Source organism: Pocillopora damicornis, chromosome 1, assembly GCF_964200805.1.
Source record: "Pocillopora damicornis chromosome 1, jaPocDami1.2, whole genome shotgun sequence".
NCBI lineage: Eukaryota > Metazoa > Cnidaria > Anthozoa > Scleractinia > Pocilloporidae > Pocillopora > Pocillopora damicornis.
Genome location: NC_142670.1, coordinates 40,384,287 through 40,401,524, shown reverse-complemented (window position 1 = coordinate 40,401,524; position 17,238 = coordinate 40,384,287). Strand labels below are relative to the sequence as shown.

Genomic DNA, 17,238 nt, shown 5'->3' with positions numbered 1-17,238 from the left:
TGTGCGCGTGCTCAGAACATCTATATAAATTTTTCATATCTTTGAAGGTCAAACTTTCTCCCTTCGTTCAAGTGAATCTTTAGTCTTCATCGGGTAGAACAACTCACTCAACCACAAAGAATACTCATTGATCTTGTTCAATCTCGAATAAAATTGTGCAGGGTGAAAGCATCTTAACAAATATAAGGTAAGAATGGTCACAAAAGGGTGGGTAATGAAAAAACGTATCCTATTAACGGATCTGTCACAATGACGTTAATTTACCTTCGAGCCTTACTGATTTCAGAGTAATAAATGGTTTTAGAAAACTCAGGTCTAAATTTTTTCTGTCCCATGTATTTGTTGGTACTTAGAATATTCTATTCGTAAAAATCAACAAATTGATACCAGGAGGTTTGCTTTGGTGTTTTCAAGGAGGAGTAAAATAGACTTAAGACGTAGTTACCAGACATGAAGCGACGTGAAGTGCTTGCGTGACGTAACGTGAGTTCAAGTCAAGTCAAGTCATGTGGAACGAAGGAACATAAGTAAAAGCAAGTGCACTTCCGCCACAATTAGACATAATTCATGGTTTCACTTCTGTGGTAGTAAGTTTTTTGCCTTGTCTTTGACTGAGAACGAAACAGAGTCCGTCGGAGCATTTTTGTGAGGCCAAGTTTTGGGAAGCAAAAAGACAAACTGGTGACCCAGGGAGCCTCTTTTTTTTTTTTTTTTTTTTTTTTTTGCTTTACTTTGCTTTGCTGACAAGACTTGTTTGAAGGTTTTACCAAATATTTAGTTAAAAATAAACAAAGTCCTTTTGCTTCCAGAAAATTCAATAAAACTCACACGGAGAGTGACATTTATTATCTTACATCCAATTAAAGATTCAAACGAACTCTTGGCCTCTGACATTTCATCAATTTTGACAATGCGCAATCACTCTCTGGGTGGCTCGTGTTACGTTTCATCACTTTTATGTCGCGACTGGAAGTCGGTGTTTGTTTCATCATTCAATGTCCAGTTACTTCATTTGTGTTCTCTTAACTAAGAACCAAAACGTAGTTTCAGTTACCAGCAGAATCAGAGGCTGGAGCAAGAAGTCAGCATACGGAAAGTATTCAAATTCATGGGTGGTTTTACTTATTTTCCGCAAACGGCGGAGTATGATAACATATTTACATTCCTGCCTTTATCGAACCATTCACTTTTACATGAACGTTGTAATGAAACCTGGTCTTGTGTCTGTTCTTATTACGAATATGTCTTACTTTCAATGCTCCGGCGAACGCTTTTTAAGATAATAATCAACTGGTCATTTAGGGTACGTCACGCAATAGCGGAAGGAGATCGTCAAAGTTCTCACAGCGTAAGTGTAATTTATTACACGTCAAATATGTAGAGTACGTGCTTTCACACATGCTGATTAGCTTGCTTGTATGCGATTGAAATACTATATACCTCTGTGGCGAGAAGCAAAGTGGCTTCCTATTTCTCTGTGAGGACTAGAGAGGTAAATTAAGTTTGATTAAAGCAAAGCAAAGTGACAACTAAGTTTGGTATGATTGCACTTCATCAGAAGCTCGCTAAAGACCTTGAGGAGGTAAATTAGTTAGTTACATAATTTTCCCATTCATTGCGTTTTCCCAACTTTTTATGATAAAACATCAAAGTTACTGAATACTGTTACAAGCAATCTAAAGGAAAACTAGCCGGGAAACGTGTTACATTTTATGTTGATACCAACACAACAGCGCTTCGCATGCTCGCCAATACCTGCGAATTTGGATCGTTAAAGGATGGTTTAATTCGAGATCACTCAGTCTGTGGTATCAGAGACGATAGTCTGAGAAAAAAGCTTCTCCAGGAACCGATATTAACCCTGGATTAATATCTTGACAGCTGTCGTGCCGCTGAAAGCGACCACACAACATTCCGGTTGTTGTTGTCGTTGTTGTTGTCGTTGTTGTTTTCAATTCTCGTTACTACTATGCTTGGCAATGTAATAATATTGTAGGGAGAAGTCATAGGTAATATTTTCCTTCCAAATTTTTAATTTTTGCAAATAGTATCAAAATGAACGCAGTTGCACTGTTACTTAGAGATGTTACCATATCTCATTGGAATACTGGAAACAAAGCGTTGCTTTTTCCGAAAAGCACAGTGGATGCTTTCAACTTGTACTGCTCTCAAAATCCCAACCAGTGTTCTTTGAATTTCTGGAATAACTCAAGGTATTCTGGGAAAAGTGGAGATATCCAAAGTAAAATCACTGTGGGACTTTTGTTGATTAATTTAGTAAAACTTTTTTTCAATTAAATAAAAGTAATTAAGGGTAATATGAAAAATTGCACCACCCACTTATTTTAACCCTTTACAGCCAAACATCAGTATTCATATTCTCCATACTGTACACTGTATAAATACTACGGTGCTGACAAGGAGAATTTTTCTAACAATCAAGAGTTCTTTAGTTGGTGATTATTTCCTTTATTCTCGTGAGATAATTGTGTGATTCAATGGTGATATTGTAAGGAGAAAATAGATGCCAGTCACTCTTAGGGGTTAAAGGGTTAATACGTTTCCCACAAATCAGTCTTCCTCCTAAGTTGTGGTCCTCAGTGAAAGTAAACATGTTAGAGCAGATTGTGACCGAAATGTAAATCTAAGTTCTTTTATTTTATACTTTATTGATCGAAAGCGATGTTGTTGCTAAAAGTGCTATTCAAAACAAAATAAGACCTAGGAGCTTAGGTAAAAAACTGTTGCAGCGAAGCTTGACTCTAAGTTCGCAATAGAAGCAGACGTCACCCCATCACGATCAAGTCACGCGGCGCTACGAGTTATTAAGTTGAATCCATTCTCGGTCATTCTCGACACGTCAAGACACGCATTAACATGCCTGTCCGTGTACTGCTCGTTTCTCCGATAAATATCATCTGTTGGTTTCCATACTCCGTCATAAATTTGAGATTACATCATATTAGAATTTTCGTGAAGTAATCTACAATTGAAAACAGAATATGGTCACCGAATGACAACATCTGTTGGAGAGATAAGTTTCAAAGTTTTTCCCTACCGATTTAGCGTTGACTAATATTTGCATGTCTTTAGAGGTTATCCGATCGAGTACTTAAATAGAAATTAAATTATTGGATCGTCATCATGTACTTGCATCTTCGTCGTAGAAATGTCGTCCTCCAGTTTCGTTGTCATTGCTAGGTGTGAATAACAACTTAGATTTTTCGCTGGACGTCTTGAACCGGTCTTCGTTTCCTTGCATGATCAACTCTTCTCACGCCATAACCATTTAACACTTTGGTCGAAGATGAGGCTTTACTGCAATCCATGCATGACCTAAGAACAATAACAATGTTATGACTCATTTCCTCGGGAAAGTCCCTTCTGCACCATAGACTTACTGTTTTTCAATAACGCCACCTCGTGGGCTGCGAGTCTATTTCTTTGAATCAAAACCGTCTTTATTTATCAGATTTCTTTCTCTTTCATAACCAATCGTTGTCATGACATAATTCCATCAACATATCTCCATCATATGGAAAGTAGTTGTGAGATGATCATCTTGCGAAATGATAGTCATGGCGAAATTATAAGAGTATGCATGGGAATGTTTACGACCGCTCTAAGGAATAGATAATACAGTCATATTTTAAATAAAAATACCTCACCTTACTTCCACAGTGCATCACTTGTTATCTGACCGCTTACTATGTTGAATAGAACTCATTTTAGCGAGTTATCCATCTCTAGGTTTACTACGTACATGAGACAGGCCTAAGGCTGCACACTCCAATTTTGAACGCCCGATCCGAGAAGTGAGAAATTCAAGCTCAAAATGACTGGACGGCCACAAATCCAACGTAGAATCCAAGCACATATACTTTAGTTTCATTTCAATTCCCTACAAACCCAATCTTCCCCATGAAGCCGACGTTGAGCCGCAGTTTGCTTTAAAAATTTCCAGTTTAGACGTTTCTCACGGCCGCGTACACATTCACCTTGACACAAGAACGTCAAAAACCAGCTTGGTGACCCTGCCTCCCTTTTAAACTGAGCCTCGCCTGGGACCACACGTCACTTGACACCCGTGGTTCTAAAGAAAATTTGTTCATGCGGCTGCGTTTGTTTTGATGTCAGCGAAAAAAATTAAAAATTCAGATCAGTGAGTAAAATTGGAAAGAGATGTGTTATGAAGTAATTCAATGGCATTTCTTTAAAAGAAGCTTATCAAACTGTATATACGGGGTAAGTTTCCAAAGGAACTGTGGTGCTGCGTCGGTGGGAGAGTATAGCAGGTAATTTAGTGTTAACAACTGAGTTGAAAACGTAAATAAGCCACCGTGAAGGGTAAGCTGACGTTTCGAGCGCTAGCCCTTCGTCAGAGCGATAGAAACTGTGCCCACCTTGGAAGGAAGGTATTAACTCATGACTTCTCCCTACAATGTCTATAGTGAGACCTTTTGGTGGGAAGTACAGCTAGTCATTGCGATCTTTAAATCCAGGTTGCTCTCTTTAATCAACAATTGTAACATTACAACGTTCAGCATATCTCTTTCCAATTCATCACACGAACCTTCAGGGACCAGGACAGAGACTTTCACATGAGGAAATTTTGCCAGTTGTTTGCCACAGATGTAAATAGTATTTAAATCGCATATAAGCTAGCTAATCAGTATATGTGAAAGCACTTAATCTACTTATTTGACGTGTACTGAATACCACTTATGCAGCGATCTCCTTCCACTATTGCGTGACGTACCCCTAAATGACTGGTTGATTATTAACTTTAAAAGCGTAAGCCGAAGCACTAAAAGTAAGTCATATGCGTATTAAGAACAGACACAAGACCAGGTTTCATTGACAACGTTCATGTAAAAGTGAATAGTTCGATAAAGGCAAGAATCAACAGCCAGCGCTTTTGATTTTGTCCGGAATGTCAAAATGATATCATACTCAGCCGATTGCGGAAATTAAATAAAAATCACCTACGAATTTGAATACCTTCCGTAGGCTGACTTCTTGCCCCAGCCTCTGATTCTGCTGGTGACGGAAACTGCGTTTTGATTCTTAGTAAGTGTACACGAATGAAGAAACTGGACATTGAATGATGAAACAAACACTGATCCCAGTCGGGACATAAAGCACGAGCCAGCCAGGGAGTGTTTGAGCATTGTCAAATCTGCTGAATTGTCAGAAGCCAAGAGTTAATTCGTTCGAATCTCTAATTAGATGTAAGATAATAAATGTCACTCTCCGAATGAGTTTTATTGAATTTTCTGGAAGCAGAAGGACTGTTCATTTTTAACTAAATATTTTTTAAAACAGATCATGAATGAATGCGTCATTTGGCCTCTGACAAACTAAGTAGAGAAGAGAATGGGGAGGAGTAGTTTTTTACTTCCGCCCACAAAAATTCTATATCGATCTATCAGAGTGTTGGTAAGCAATAGACTCTTAGCTTAGTGGATAGTCTTGTGGGTGATCAGTCTCGTAACCGGCGTCAAGAACGACCCCGAAGAACAACTTTGGTTGCCAAACTAAGTTGGGCTCATTTGCAGTGGTGTCTGTATTTAAAGCATATTCAGTTCCACTTAGAAACCAATCTCCGCCACGATGGGAGACAAACTGATATCATACAACGAGAAAGCGATTCTCATACAGCCAAATCACGAAGCGTGTGAAAAGTCAGATTTGTCGTTTAGCAAATTGGCATTTTGAGTGCTGCGAACATCATTTTCAACGACTTCTGTGTCTCATTTTTAATTAATTTCTGCGCTACTGAACTCTATTATGCAATTAGGGATCACAGGTCCTCTATAAAACATAATTATGCCCTGGGAATGAATAACATCTAGGTTCACGTATATTCTGGAGAAGAATATGCAGATTCTTTCAACTTAATAACTGAATTCAACTGATTTAAGATGATACATGACAATTTGGTGTTATGTCATAGCTCGATTGTAATTTATAAATATTCATGTCTTTCCGCATATTGAGTTTACTCATTAATCGCTCTTTCCCAGCTTGCTCACAATTTTAAAATGTTTATCCGTTTTATATCAAAGTTTTTGACCGTACGGGAAGCGAATTAATATTCATATTTATCTTTGCATCTTTAAAATAGATTGAAGTTCTTGCACCGGTAACCAGCCTTACAACAGAGAAATGACTCAAGTCTGGAATATAGTTGTTCTTACCTTCTTGAGCGCCATCTTTGCTCGTTGTGGTTGGTAGAAAAAGTTATTTTCATTTTTGATTCAGATGCTATGCTGCTTACAGCCGAGTAATACATGATAGTGACATTTTACTCTTGGACGAGGAAGATGATGATAAACTATTCACGGCAAATGAATTTCTACAAATTTTAAGTGCGAGACTGTAAGAACTACACTGGCAAATAAAACGTATGGCATGTTTGCAATATAACCATCAGCAAGGAGTTGTATAAAAACTCGGTAATGTTACTACATGAGATTTTCTCCCTTAAATAGTTCTATTATAATAACTATTATTTTAATAGTCATTTACTTTACTCTCTTTTACCGATAAACAGAAAATAACCCCACTCAAGTGCATTCTAATGCAAGGTTGGTATGCTTAACATTCCACTGAAGTGCTAAAGCTAAGTGCTCTGTGGAATGCCTCTTTCAGTTTTATATATTTGTTCATTCATTTACATGCCCATACATTATTTTCTTTTCATTGTTTCTATATCTTTAGCTGCATTCCAGCATTTCCTCCAGTGAACGCCTCCGCAAGAAACGCTTCCTGCATACTTTACGAGTATAAAGGTGAATTCTGTAAAAACATAACCAGAAGTCTATACGTTTATGGTGATCAGTCCACATTGGATTTTGGTGAAAGGGAAGCTGTGAACTTTGACGGTTATCTTAACGTTTTCAGTGGGATGGCGCCGGAATTGCAAGCTCTCAGTTAAAGACTTGTTCTGTGGCTATGTTTTCCCTCAGTGTGATGAATCATTGGCTCAGCCTAAAGAACGCCGTATTTGTCGCAGCTCATGCGAATATTTGCAAGTCGTTTGCAAAAGGGAAATTGCCTTACTCAGGGTTACACCGGCCTTTCAATACTTCATAGACCTGTTAAATTGCTCGAGCTCTAAATTTGTTTCTGCTAATGGTGGCGATGCTCCTGAGTGCTATCAATGGTACGATCTTCCTGGTAAGTATAGCAGCGTCATCATTTACTCCTTTATTTGAACAAGTTACCCTCATCATCTGATCATGTCGAGTGAGAATTAAAGAACCCTATGGCTTTAATAGGGCTATTGCGCTGTGAGTCTGAGGGAAGATATATTGCACCATGTGGTGCCTCTCCCCTCCCAGGTGTATTAATGGGTACCGGCGACTGATTTGTCGGGGAAATTTGCCGAAGTGCAGAGGGAGGAAGGGGAGAGGTTACCCGCGATCGATTTGATTCCCATCTTTGGGAAATAGTAATACTTAGTATATACTAAAACAGCGGATAGCGTTGGAGGCGCGCTCTGATTAGCTGCTCAATCTCCGACAATCCTTTGCTATTCACCTCCTATCGATTCGCGCGGAATTTGCGCCCGAAAATATTGTGATCTTTGCAGGAATAAATGATTTAAAATCACCTTTTTTGTGCAATATCATCCTACTATTTTAGTATATACTTTAACACCTATTCACCACAGTGTCCGTGGTTAGCGGTGGATATTTATCTCGCCGCTTCGCAGCTCGGTAAATATCCACCAGTAGCCACCTCCACTTTGATAAATAGCTGTTAATTATTGTAACGAAAAGAAGGAACGCTCCGGCAGCATATGAGCCACCTGCATTGGCTTTTGTGAAGACACAAACAGATAAAAAAATGAGACGTCAGGAAATAACTATAATATTTTTAGCCTATCATATCGATGAGAGAATTTTATGTTTTCACTTTGCTTTTCTGACCTCAACTACTCACTTTTCTCCATTTTCCATAGGTGATGACACTGAAAGTACAGGTCTGTTGAACTGTTTTTTACGTTCTCTAGTAGAACGCTGTCTGATGCGCCCATAGTGCTTTAAACAAAAAGATCAAGATTTGATGAAAAATAGATGATTTCGATAAATGTCAAGTTGTGCGCTAAGCGATGACATAAAAGTAACTAACATTTAACATTTATTTAATATCCAGGCTTCTCGCCATCCTAGTCGACATCACTCCATGGTTTAGCACTTCAAGTCCTTTGAGGTTGACACAAACGAAGGGACTAGTCCCTTCAACTAGTCCCTGCAACAGAACTTTCGTCAAAAAAACAACCAAAAAAAACGGACTAGTGCCTAAAACAAGTCCCTGCTACTTTGACAGTACCTTAACATCTAGATGTGATTTATGTCAGATTGTTACTACGGTGTGGGAGTTGGTTACCGTGGCAACATGAACGTCACTCGGTTTGGTCGTAAATGTCAGTCGTGGAAATCTCAGTGTCCTCATCGTCACTGGCGGATTCCTGAAGATGTCGCTTATTCCAAAAATGACTCGAACATGTCTCGTAACCCAGACAGCAGTGCCCCAGATGGACCATGGTGTTATACCACTGATCCAAATGTTCGATGGGAATACTGCAAAGTATCTTGATGTCCATCTAGAGGTAAATTTAGTCATAAAGAGAACTTACGCGAGAGCCAAAGAGCACAAGTGAAAATGGAAGATTGAAAGTATCAATGAAATTAAAGAATTTTTTTAAAACTCTTTTTAAAACATAATATACAGACATATTATTCAGATACTGACGAAAAACAATTTAGGATGTCATATTCTGTGGCATCATTTCCTTCGCTTTGTTTCATGCGGAGACAAATTTTATAGAAGATTTCACAATATTACCCAAGGTAAGGCTTAGAGAAAACGCAGATCAAGAGCAGACTTAAGCAGATTAATTACTAAGCGCTCTTTGATTATAGTATAATAACCAAGCAGCTGAAAGATTCTTGTTCAGAGATCTCTATCGTTTATTGATGGCTTTAATGTAATATGATCTCAGTCCTCTCGGACTCCAGATTCTGCTCCAGTTCAACTAAAGGAACACAATCTTCTTTACTGTGGACCAAAATGTTTAAGAGATCGGGAGCGTTTTTTTTATGTTTATGTTACCAGTTCCAGAAGAGGCTACCACTTTCCATAAAGGCCATCCTCTCAATTCAACAGCCATTTTAATCTCTTGGAAGAACATACCTCCTTCTCGTCATGAAGAAAAACTGTTGGGTTATCGGATTCAATACCGGAGCAAAGAGTCCGATCTCTATGATGAAGCAAACACAACGAGCAACTTGACTCAGGATGTTCTTACAAAGCTCTGTCCATGATGATGATGATGATGCTCTTAATCATTTGATAGGAGGGGTGCGTTCGTCGTTTGGAGATTGGCTTAAAGTTACTTCTATACGGGTTCAGGGTAAGTAAAGCTCTGTGGATACTTTTAAGAAATACCCTACTCTCAGATAAACCCCCCCCTCAAAAAATTGATGACTCCACATAATATGGGGTATGTAGTTTTAAAGCTGCTGGTTTTAAGTAATATACTATCGATACTTCCTTCATTCGACCGAAACACCGAGGTCTCCTAAAAGTTTCTCCGTGGAGAATGCACAGAAAAAATATGTTATTTTGACATGGGAGGAGCCAGACTATGGCAGCCTTTATCAGATACACAACTACATTATAGAGCGAAAGATATCAAGACTGAAGAACTTTACCGCACTTTGGACAATTCCTTACCCTGAGACCAGAATGATTGTGGAGGATTTAGATCCGTCCACAGAGTACACCATCAGATTATCAAGCAACAATATTTATGCAAAGTCAGAGGGTGTATTGTTAACACAAAAGACACTGCCAGGAAATAATAACACCCAGAGTGGGTTTCTTCCCAAATGACCAGCACCAAGTCGATCTTTACATATATACAGGTACCTACCAAAAGGAAATTATTAGAAAATTCACGAAGTTAGGGATAAGGTAAAGGTCAACAATAACAACTGATGTCATCCAACGCTTGGACAGGACACAATCATAGTGTTTGATACTTGTGTTCCATAGTATCAAGTATTTTGGCTCTGATTTTCTTTGTTCCTAAAATAAGGTAATCTAAAAAAGTTCAAACGTGAAAACAAGGGTATCAAGAAAAAAGTTTCAAGTTGTCTCTTTTTCTTGTTGAGGACACAAATAGACAAAAACGCTTTTAAGGGAAAGGTTTATGCTTCATGTTACTTGCTTCCGATAAACATTTGCTTTTTTTTCCAACTTATAGACAGATTCATCAGAGATTTGATGTTGGTTATAGTCTTGCCCTTGTTCTTAGCTGCTGTATTTATATTGGCTGTTTGCTTAAAGTTTCGGCCAATATGTAAATCAAAACAGAAGAGAGAAGAGGTAATTTGACTTGAATTATATGATTAAGTTATCCAGTGTTATCCAGTTATCCAGTGATCTAATGTTTGAAAGAGTAATTCGCTGTTACTTTGCTCTTGAAGATTGAGCTCTCCATGAACGTTGGAGGCTGGGCGGAAATTCCCAGATCAGATGTTACGCTTCAAGACAAGCTGGGAGAAGGTGCATTTGGGGAAGTATACAAAGGCTTGGTGCGCATGGGAGAACTAGTGAGAGCATGCGCAGTAAAAAAACTTAAAGGTAAACATTTTTGATGAAGCTTCTGATTGGTTGACTGATTTTCTTAGTTAATAAGCTCAATAAGTTAATAAGTGAATGATCGATTTAGAAAACTTATGATTGGTTGATGATTTCTCGGTTGAAAGCACATGCATTAGATGCGTTTCAAGTGTTTGATACAACTTGTAAACAGATTTGCTGCCCCTTGGATATCAATAAAGCTTAGAATATTTCTTTGCAGAAAATGCTGCAGAAACAGAGAGACGGGACCTGATTAACGAGCTTGCAGTCATGGTCACAGTTGGTGAACATCCTAATGTCTTAAGTCTTATCGGATCTTGTACCAAGACTGGTAACTTTTAGTTGATATTAATTGATGTTCTACGTGCAGTTTCCTTTCCAGTTTTGTCCTTCTATGTAAAAGCAAATTCCCATTTATGCAACACAAGTAAATGCAATTTTGCTTCACAACTTTAATATTTAGCTTTGTGGCAAATTCTAGAGCCAGTATTGGTGATTGTCACTTTGGCCCCGAATGGCTGTTTGTTGGACCAACTGAAAAAGAGGAGCGAAAATCCATATTACAATGTTCGGAAAGAGGCAATGAAGTTCACGCCCCAAGACAAAATGAAGATCGCAAGAGATGTAGCTTGTGGAATGCTTCACCTGGCCAGCAAAAAGGTACAAGATCCAATAAAGAATTCAGAAAAATATTTACTTTCTAGAGGATTATTTGATTTTTATTCGGCTTCTCTTTCTTAGTGTGTTCATCGTGACCTTGCAGCGAGAAACGTGCTTCTTGGCGAGGAAAATCTTGCCATGGTTTCCGACTTCGGCCTGTCACGTGATGTTTATGAAAGTGGTGAATACGAAAGTACATCTGGGGTATGGCCAGTTTTCTCGTGTTTAAAAAATGGGGAGAGTAGTTATAACGACATATATATTTATAGTTCCAGCTATATCGTTTTGCAAAGATTCTTCCTCCTTTGAAGTGTTACGGTATACATTAACCGACAGAAAGAACACTATACTCCTACAAACCCAACTACTTAGTTAAACAACACGTCTAAAATGAATATGAAAGTGATCTTCGAACCTCGTCTTAAGTTAAATCTTACGAAGAAGCGACTTTTATGAAATGAAAGCAATAATCAAAGTGCTCTGTGAGCAAACTCGTGAATTGACACATGATTTTTTAGATTATGTTTAATGTTATCTGGTTTAGGGAATTTTGTGGTTGATTGTCATATCTAGAGTACGAGCAGTAGTTCAGTGTTCGCTAATGTAGCAAAGAAACAAAGTAACGTTGGGATAAGAAGGCATTACCATTGAAATGATCATGCTATTACATTTGGCAAGGTGGATGATGTCATGTGTTTTAAACGTCTATCATTTTTGTTTCTGGTTTAAGAGAAAAGGTTGGAAGTAAATGTGGGTGAAAAGTGAGATTTACTGTCTTTCGTTGTAAATATTAGAAAATCAAGGCAATACTGTCTTAATGAAAACATTAACGATTCCCTCTTTATCAAAAGAGACAAACGGGAACGAGTTTTGAGTGATATAACTAAGCTAAGCCTGCCACCGTCATTTTGGATCTCCGCCTGGGTAGATTTAAGTCACGTGCTAGGCAACGTAAAATTAATAACAAGATAGAATTTCATTTCAGGCCTATTTACCAATTTTGTGGTGTGTAACTTTCGCATTTTAGTACGTTGTATGTATGTTGAATCTTCAAATTGTCTTGAAATTCACTGAAAATCGGTAGCTAAAACTGTTTGTTTAGGTGTTATTTGATTTTCGTGTTAACTTGTTATTTCGTCAGTCGCCGGCATCTTTTGTTGCTTCACACAGGAAAAACACACACGACGAAACGTAATGATCAATTTTGTCCTCAATCTCACGCTATAACAGAAAAAGCTTTTGAACATCTGTAAACTCCGAGCGCTTCGCAGTAAGTGATATTTTCAATGAATCTTCGGATTGTTTTCAAGTTCAAGGATTGTAAATTACAATTTTATGAAAAACGAAGGTTGTTCTGTTATTTCAGTGTGAATCCTTGCATGCCTGCCAGTCGCTGGCGCCGCTTGTTGAAACTAAAACGTAAAAAAAAAACTCTTTAAAGATTATAATTGGCTTCTTTTTCACCCCACCACTATTCTTAGCAACAAAGGTCGCCATTTCCTCTTTTTATTGCTCGCCAAAAACTATCAAATGCACTCAAAAGCCTAAAATCTAAAAAAAGTTTACAGGAATCGACCAATCGAGCGAGCGAGCGAGCGAGCGAGCGAGCGAGCGAATGCCATTCCCCACATCGTACCTATAACTCGCTCTTGCGCATGCGCGCAATTCACGAGTTAAAAATGAAAACAATAATTCTAGAAGCTTACTACACAACTACGTACTTTAGTAGAATTACATAATTATCACAAATCCTAACAGAATTTTCTAGAATGTTCCATGGTATGTTATTAGAAGGTTCGAGTATCCATGTCACCGTGAGTTAGCATTCTACAAATTCTCAGAAACTGCTCTTTACGTTCACTATCCAGAGTAAGAGACACTCGTAAATAATAGCTAATTTTCTTCAATACGTTTCAAGCAATTAGCGCGCCGTTTGGGGGGTCCTTTGCGGCACTAAATCCCCTTGGGCTCCTTGCAATCCCAGTTTTATCTCCCTGAGCCAATGCCGTTTCAACATACAACTATAAAAATTCACGATTTTCGTGCGTACTATTCCTTAGCATTATTTAAACTGAATTGTTTTTACTCAAACCATGCTTTAAATGTTTTATTCCAAAAAAGGGAATGTTACCTGTTCGCTGGATGGCTCTTGAGTCTTTGGAGGATTACACGTACAATACTAAAACAGATGTGTAAGTTAACTCTGTAAGGAATTCTGAGGGAAAGTTAAAATTGTAAAGCTACTTGCTATTCGCGAATAGGGGTCCTAATAACTGATTAAGTTTGAAGCTATTTTATCGTCTCTGAGTGTTTTCCATTGAAATTAAGCAGCAGATACTTCCCTCGTCATGATAATGAAACTCTAAGAACAAGTGGGGTACTCTTGGCATACTGATGCACTTTTGTAATGTTAAGATATAGCTCAGATGCTATATCAAATTCATGCTTTCCTTTATATACTAGTTATATTGAGATGTAGCTAGTGATAATGGTGAGCTTACGGCGTTATTGCAATTTGGAATTATAATTCCGTAAGAAATAAATTTGTTTTTATTGTAAAATGACCTAATAGTGCTGTTTTGCGACAGATGGTCCTTTGGAGTGTTATTATGGGAGATTGAATCTGGAGGTAAACAGTTTTAGCATTGAGACTTTTTACCTATTTCATATTAAAGGATACGTGAGTAAGTTAAGATTTCGAATACTCACACAAAACATCATCATCATTACGTAAAATATCTGCTGCAGATATAGGGTTATCATGTCAACGTATGCACTCGACTTATCAGAGTTTTCAAAGGAAGTCTACTGTATAATAATTATCATTAGTCGTCTTACTGAGACAAGCTGCTGATTAAACCATCAACAAAGACTGAACTCTTTAACTTTCCTTTCAAGGTAAAATGCCGTATTCTGGTCTTGGCGGAATGGAAATAATAGAATTTCTGAAAGCAGGACGAATTTTAGCCAAGCCGGATGGATGCCCAGATGAAATGTAAATAATCTTGAATGGAATAAGACCCCGGTCTGTCACAACGGTTCAACTCCGAGGTGTGACTAAACAGAATCGTTTTTCTGTTCTCAGCTACGATATGATGAAGTCATGCTGGAGTTTGGATTCTACAAAGCGTCCATCATTTTCTGAGCTTTTGGAATCAGTGGAGGAAGAAATAAAGACGAAATGCGTAAGAATGTAATAGTCACCGAAAAAGTTTGTGATCGTCTGTACTCCTTGCATCAGGAAATGGAATTTGATCGGGAAAGAGTAGAAGGAAATAGATGAAGAGCTCTTTGTGGGCTCATATGCTAAATAATGTTTGTTTTGATCTTGTTGGTATCGAAGATGACGTTACTTTTATTGCAAGTTAATTGGCTCGACCATGGTACCTATGTGGAGTAAGTTACTAAGATAATCCACTGATAAGTTGACCTATTTATGGGTGTGTTGTGCTCAGTTGAAATGGAGTGAAAGAAAAGGACTTTGTTTGACGGTGTTAAGCAACATTTAGTTAAATCACTTTTGAAGTCAGGATTAAAGAAATTACATCACGATACTTGGCAAATATTGATGAAAATACTGAAAAAAAATTGACTTAACAGGAGAAGAAATATTCAGTACAAATTGAACATTCATGATCAGTAGAGCCGAGTAACTGAAGAACTTGCTCTTTACCTTTATCTAATACATATATGTTATTTGCCGGCTGGGAGGTCCGTATGGTGAAAAACTGTGACCGAGGTCTTGAAAATACTGCCCGAGGCCGTAGGCCGAGGGCAGCATTTTCATGACCGAGGTCACAGTTTTTCACCATACGGACCGACCCCTAGCCGGTAAATAACATATTTATTGTTTTTAAACTTGACGAAATTCTTTCCGAAAGAACCCGAATGATTTATGGCCGTAAATACGGCAAGATCTTCCATAAACTGAACAATTTTTGAGTTAGTAAATGGTAGTTGAAATAGAGGTTATGCAAATTTAAGAGAGATACCTCAGCGAAACATTTTCATTTCCATAACGATAAAGGTGATTTAAAAGGCTTCCAAACAAACTTTGAAACATTATTTTTACAAGTATCTGTCACAATCTGACACCTGTCAATTAGAGAGCGCACAAGAAAAAAAAATCGTAGGAACATTTGAAAACCAACAGAACTAGTTTGGCAAGGACTGTCACGAAAATGTTTTCTTAAAAATCAGTTAATGATCTAACGGAAAGTATTATTTACTCTCATCGACCATACATTCATGTACGAAGATTTACCTCTGTTCATTAAGTAAACGGCGAGGAAAGTAATTGTGAGTAAATTCAATTTTTTATTTTGAAGTTGTGAGAGTTTGCTCGTTTGTTTGCTGTAATGGCGTGTTTAACTCTGATCTTTCCTTCACAAAAACTAAATTCGAACGGCACACTCCAACGAGACACAAGGGAATTTGATGCAGCCTTTTCTCAATTCCTTCAATTTCTGTTGTGCAATTTAAGGTACAAATGTCCAAATTGAACGGAATTGGAAGGACTCACCAGGAGCGTATATTTGTTGTAGAACTTAAATTAAAACTTCGCTCGCTTTTTTTTTTTACTATGAACAAATTTCTCTAGAAAATTCAGATACTAAATGAATGAAAATTCCATCGTTCAGTTTAACTGTAACCAAATACCTCACGTTTCAACTTTCTGGGTACTTTTTGTGAACGATAAAAATTAATTGCAGACGGTTTTTAGGCCGCTTGTCAACCAACGTATGACACTATTGTTTATATAAATTCATTCTGAAAGCAATATTTTTCTGTCAACCAAAGTGATTTGATAGAGAGAAAAGGGAGGATTCATAAGTTATTTATCGGCTTGAGGTAGTGACCGACGTGTTTGCTTAAAAATACTGCCCAGCCGGAAAACGAGGTATATTTATGAAAAATGACGACGAAAGTTGGGATGTACTCGGCGACTCACGAAAGCGTTACCGTGGCCCGTGGGCAGAGATAGGAAAATACTGACCGGGTAAAGAACCAATCAGATTGCAAGATTCGTTACCGTGCCCTCTAAAAAAACAATAAATAGGCTTATTACCGTTTGTTTTATTTTTTTATAGGATGTCCCGGAGGATGAGAACTATCTTGAACCGGAGTTCAATGGAACTACAAATATCTCAATGGACGAGAGTAATGACTAAGATGGAAAAAACTGCCAAATAGCTTAAAGAGCTTTTGTTGCCCCAGTAAAACATCATTTCTGCCATTTTAGTGCCCAGTATAACATCTCATTTTGCTGAAATATTTGTTTTGTCATTCACGGAAACTTTACATAAGATCTAACTCAAGTGATCAACTACCAGCCTCAAAACAGGTCTCCCGCCTACAAAGTGGAACGTGCCGCGAAAGATTGGTTCCTAGCCCCGACTCACCCGGCATTCGCTTCGCTGAAAGGGACGCTAGTCGTCAATTTGTGAATGTTGATGAAATCGCTTTCATTAATACAGCCAAAGAGAAGCTTTGCTAAGATTCAAACTCGTGTTAATGGAACTGACGATGCGAAAGACGCATTGATGGGTTCTTAAAGGGCGTTTAATTATAAGTGTTTTCATGCTTTAAGAATTGCAAATCAAATCAGTAATTTTCATTAAAGATGCTCTTGTACTAGTTTGTTTCAGAAAAATTCAAAGGTTTTTGGGCTACCACTTTCCTCAAACTCCTTGTATAATCTTGTCAGGAAAAGCAAGATCACAGGAGCCCCGGCAGAAAGTGTGGACATATATTAATTTATTCATCGCTCCTTAAGCGACCCATTTGTACCCACTCATCGTCGCAAAAGAGAGGGTTCAGTTTTGAGCCGATCATCGACGCTGGTTCGTTCTCATTGATCTCCACAAAGAAGCAATGTGGTTGAGTGGTGGAAGAGAGTTATGGCCTGTTGACATAGGC

General features: G+C 38.0%; 1 pseudogene across 1 annotated transcript; it reads left to right on the top strand.

Moving 5' to 3' along the window:
• Positions 1–55: 55 nt before the first annotated feature.
• On the top strand, positions 56–16,956 carry LOC149053870 (tyrosine-protein kinase transmembrane receptor Ror2-like; annotated as a pseudogene). The gene is made up of 18 exons (XR_016180100.1): positions 56–187; positions 6,128–6,229; positions 6,557–6,590; positions 6,724–7,182; positions 7,970–7,990; positions 8,369–8,620; positions 9,127–9,327; positions 9,545–9,868; positions 10,280–10,401; positions 10,503–10,659; positions 10,880–10,990; positions 11,141–11,319; positions 11,401–11,523; positions 13,441–13,511; positions 13,908–13,948; positions 14,218–14,314; positions 14,405–14,504; positions 16,410–16,956. The product of XR_016180100.1 is annotated as a tyrosine-protein kinase transmembrane receptor Ror2-like (transcript).
• The last annotated feature ends 282 nt before the right edge of the window (positions 16,957–17,238 follow it).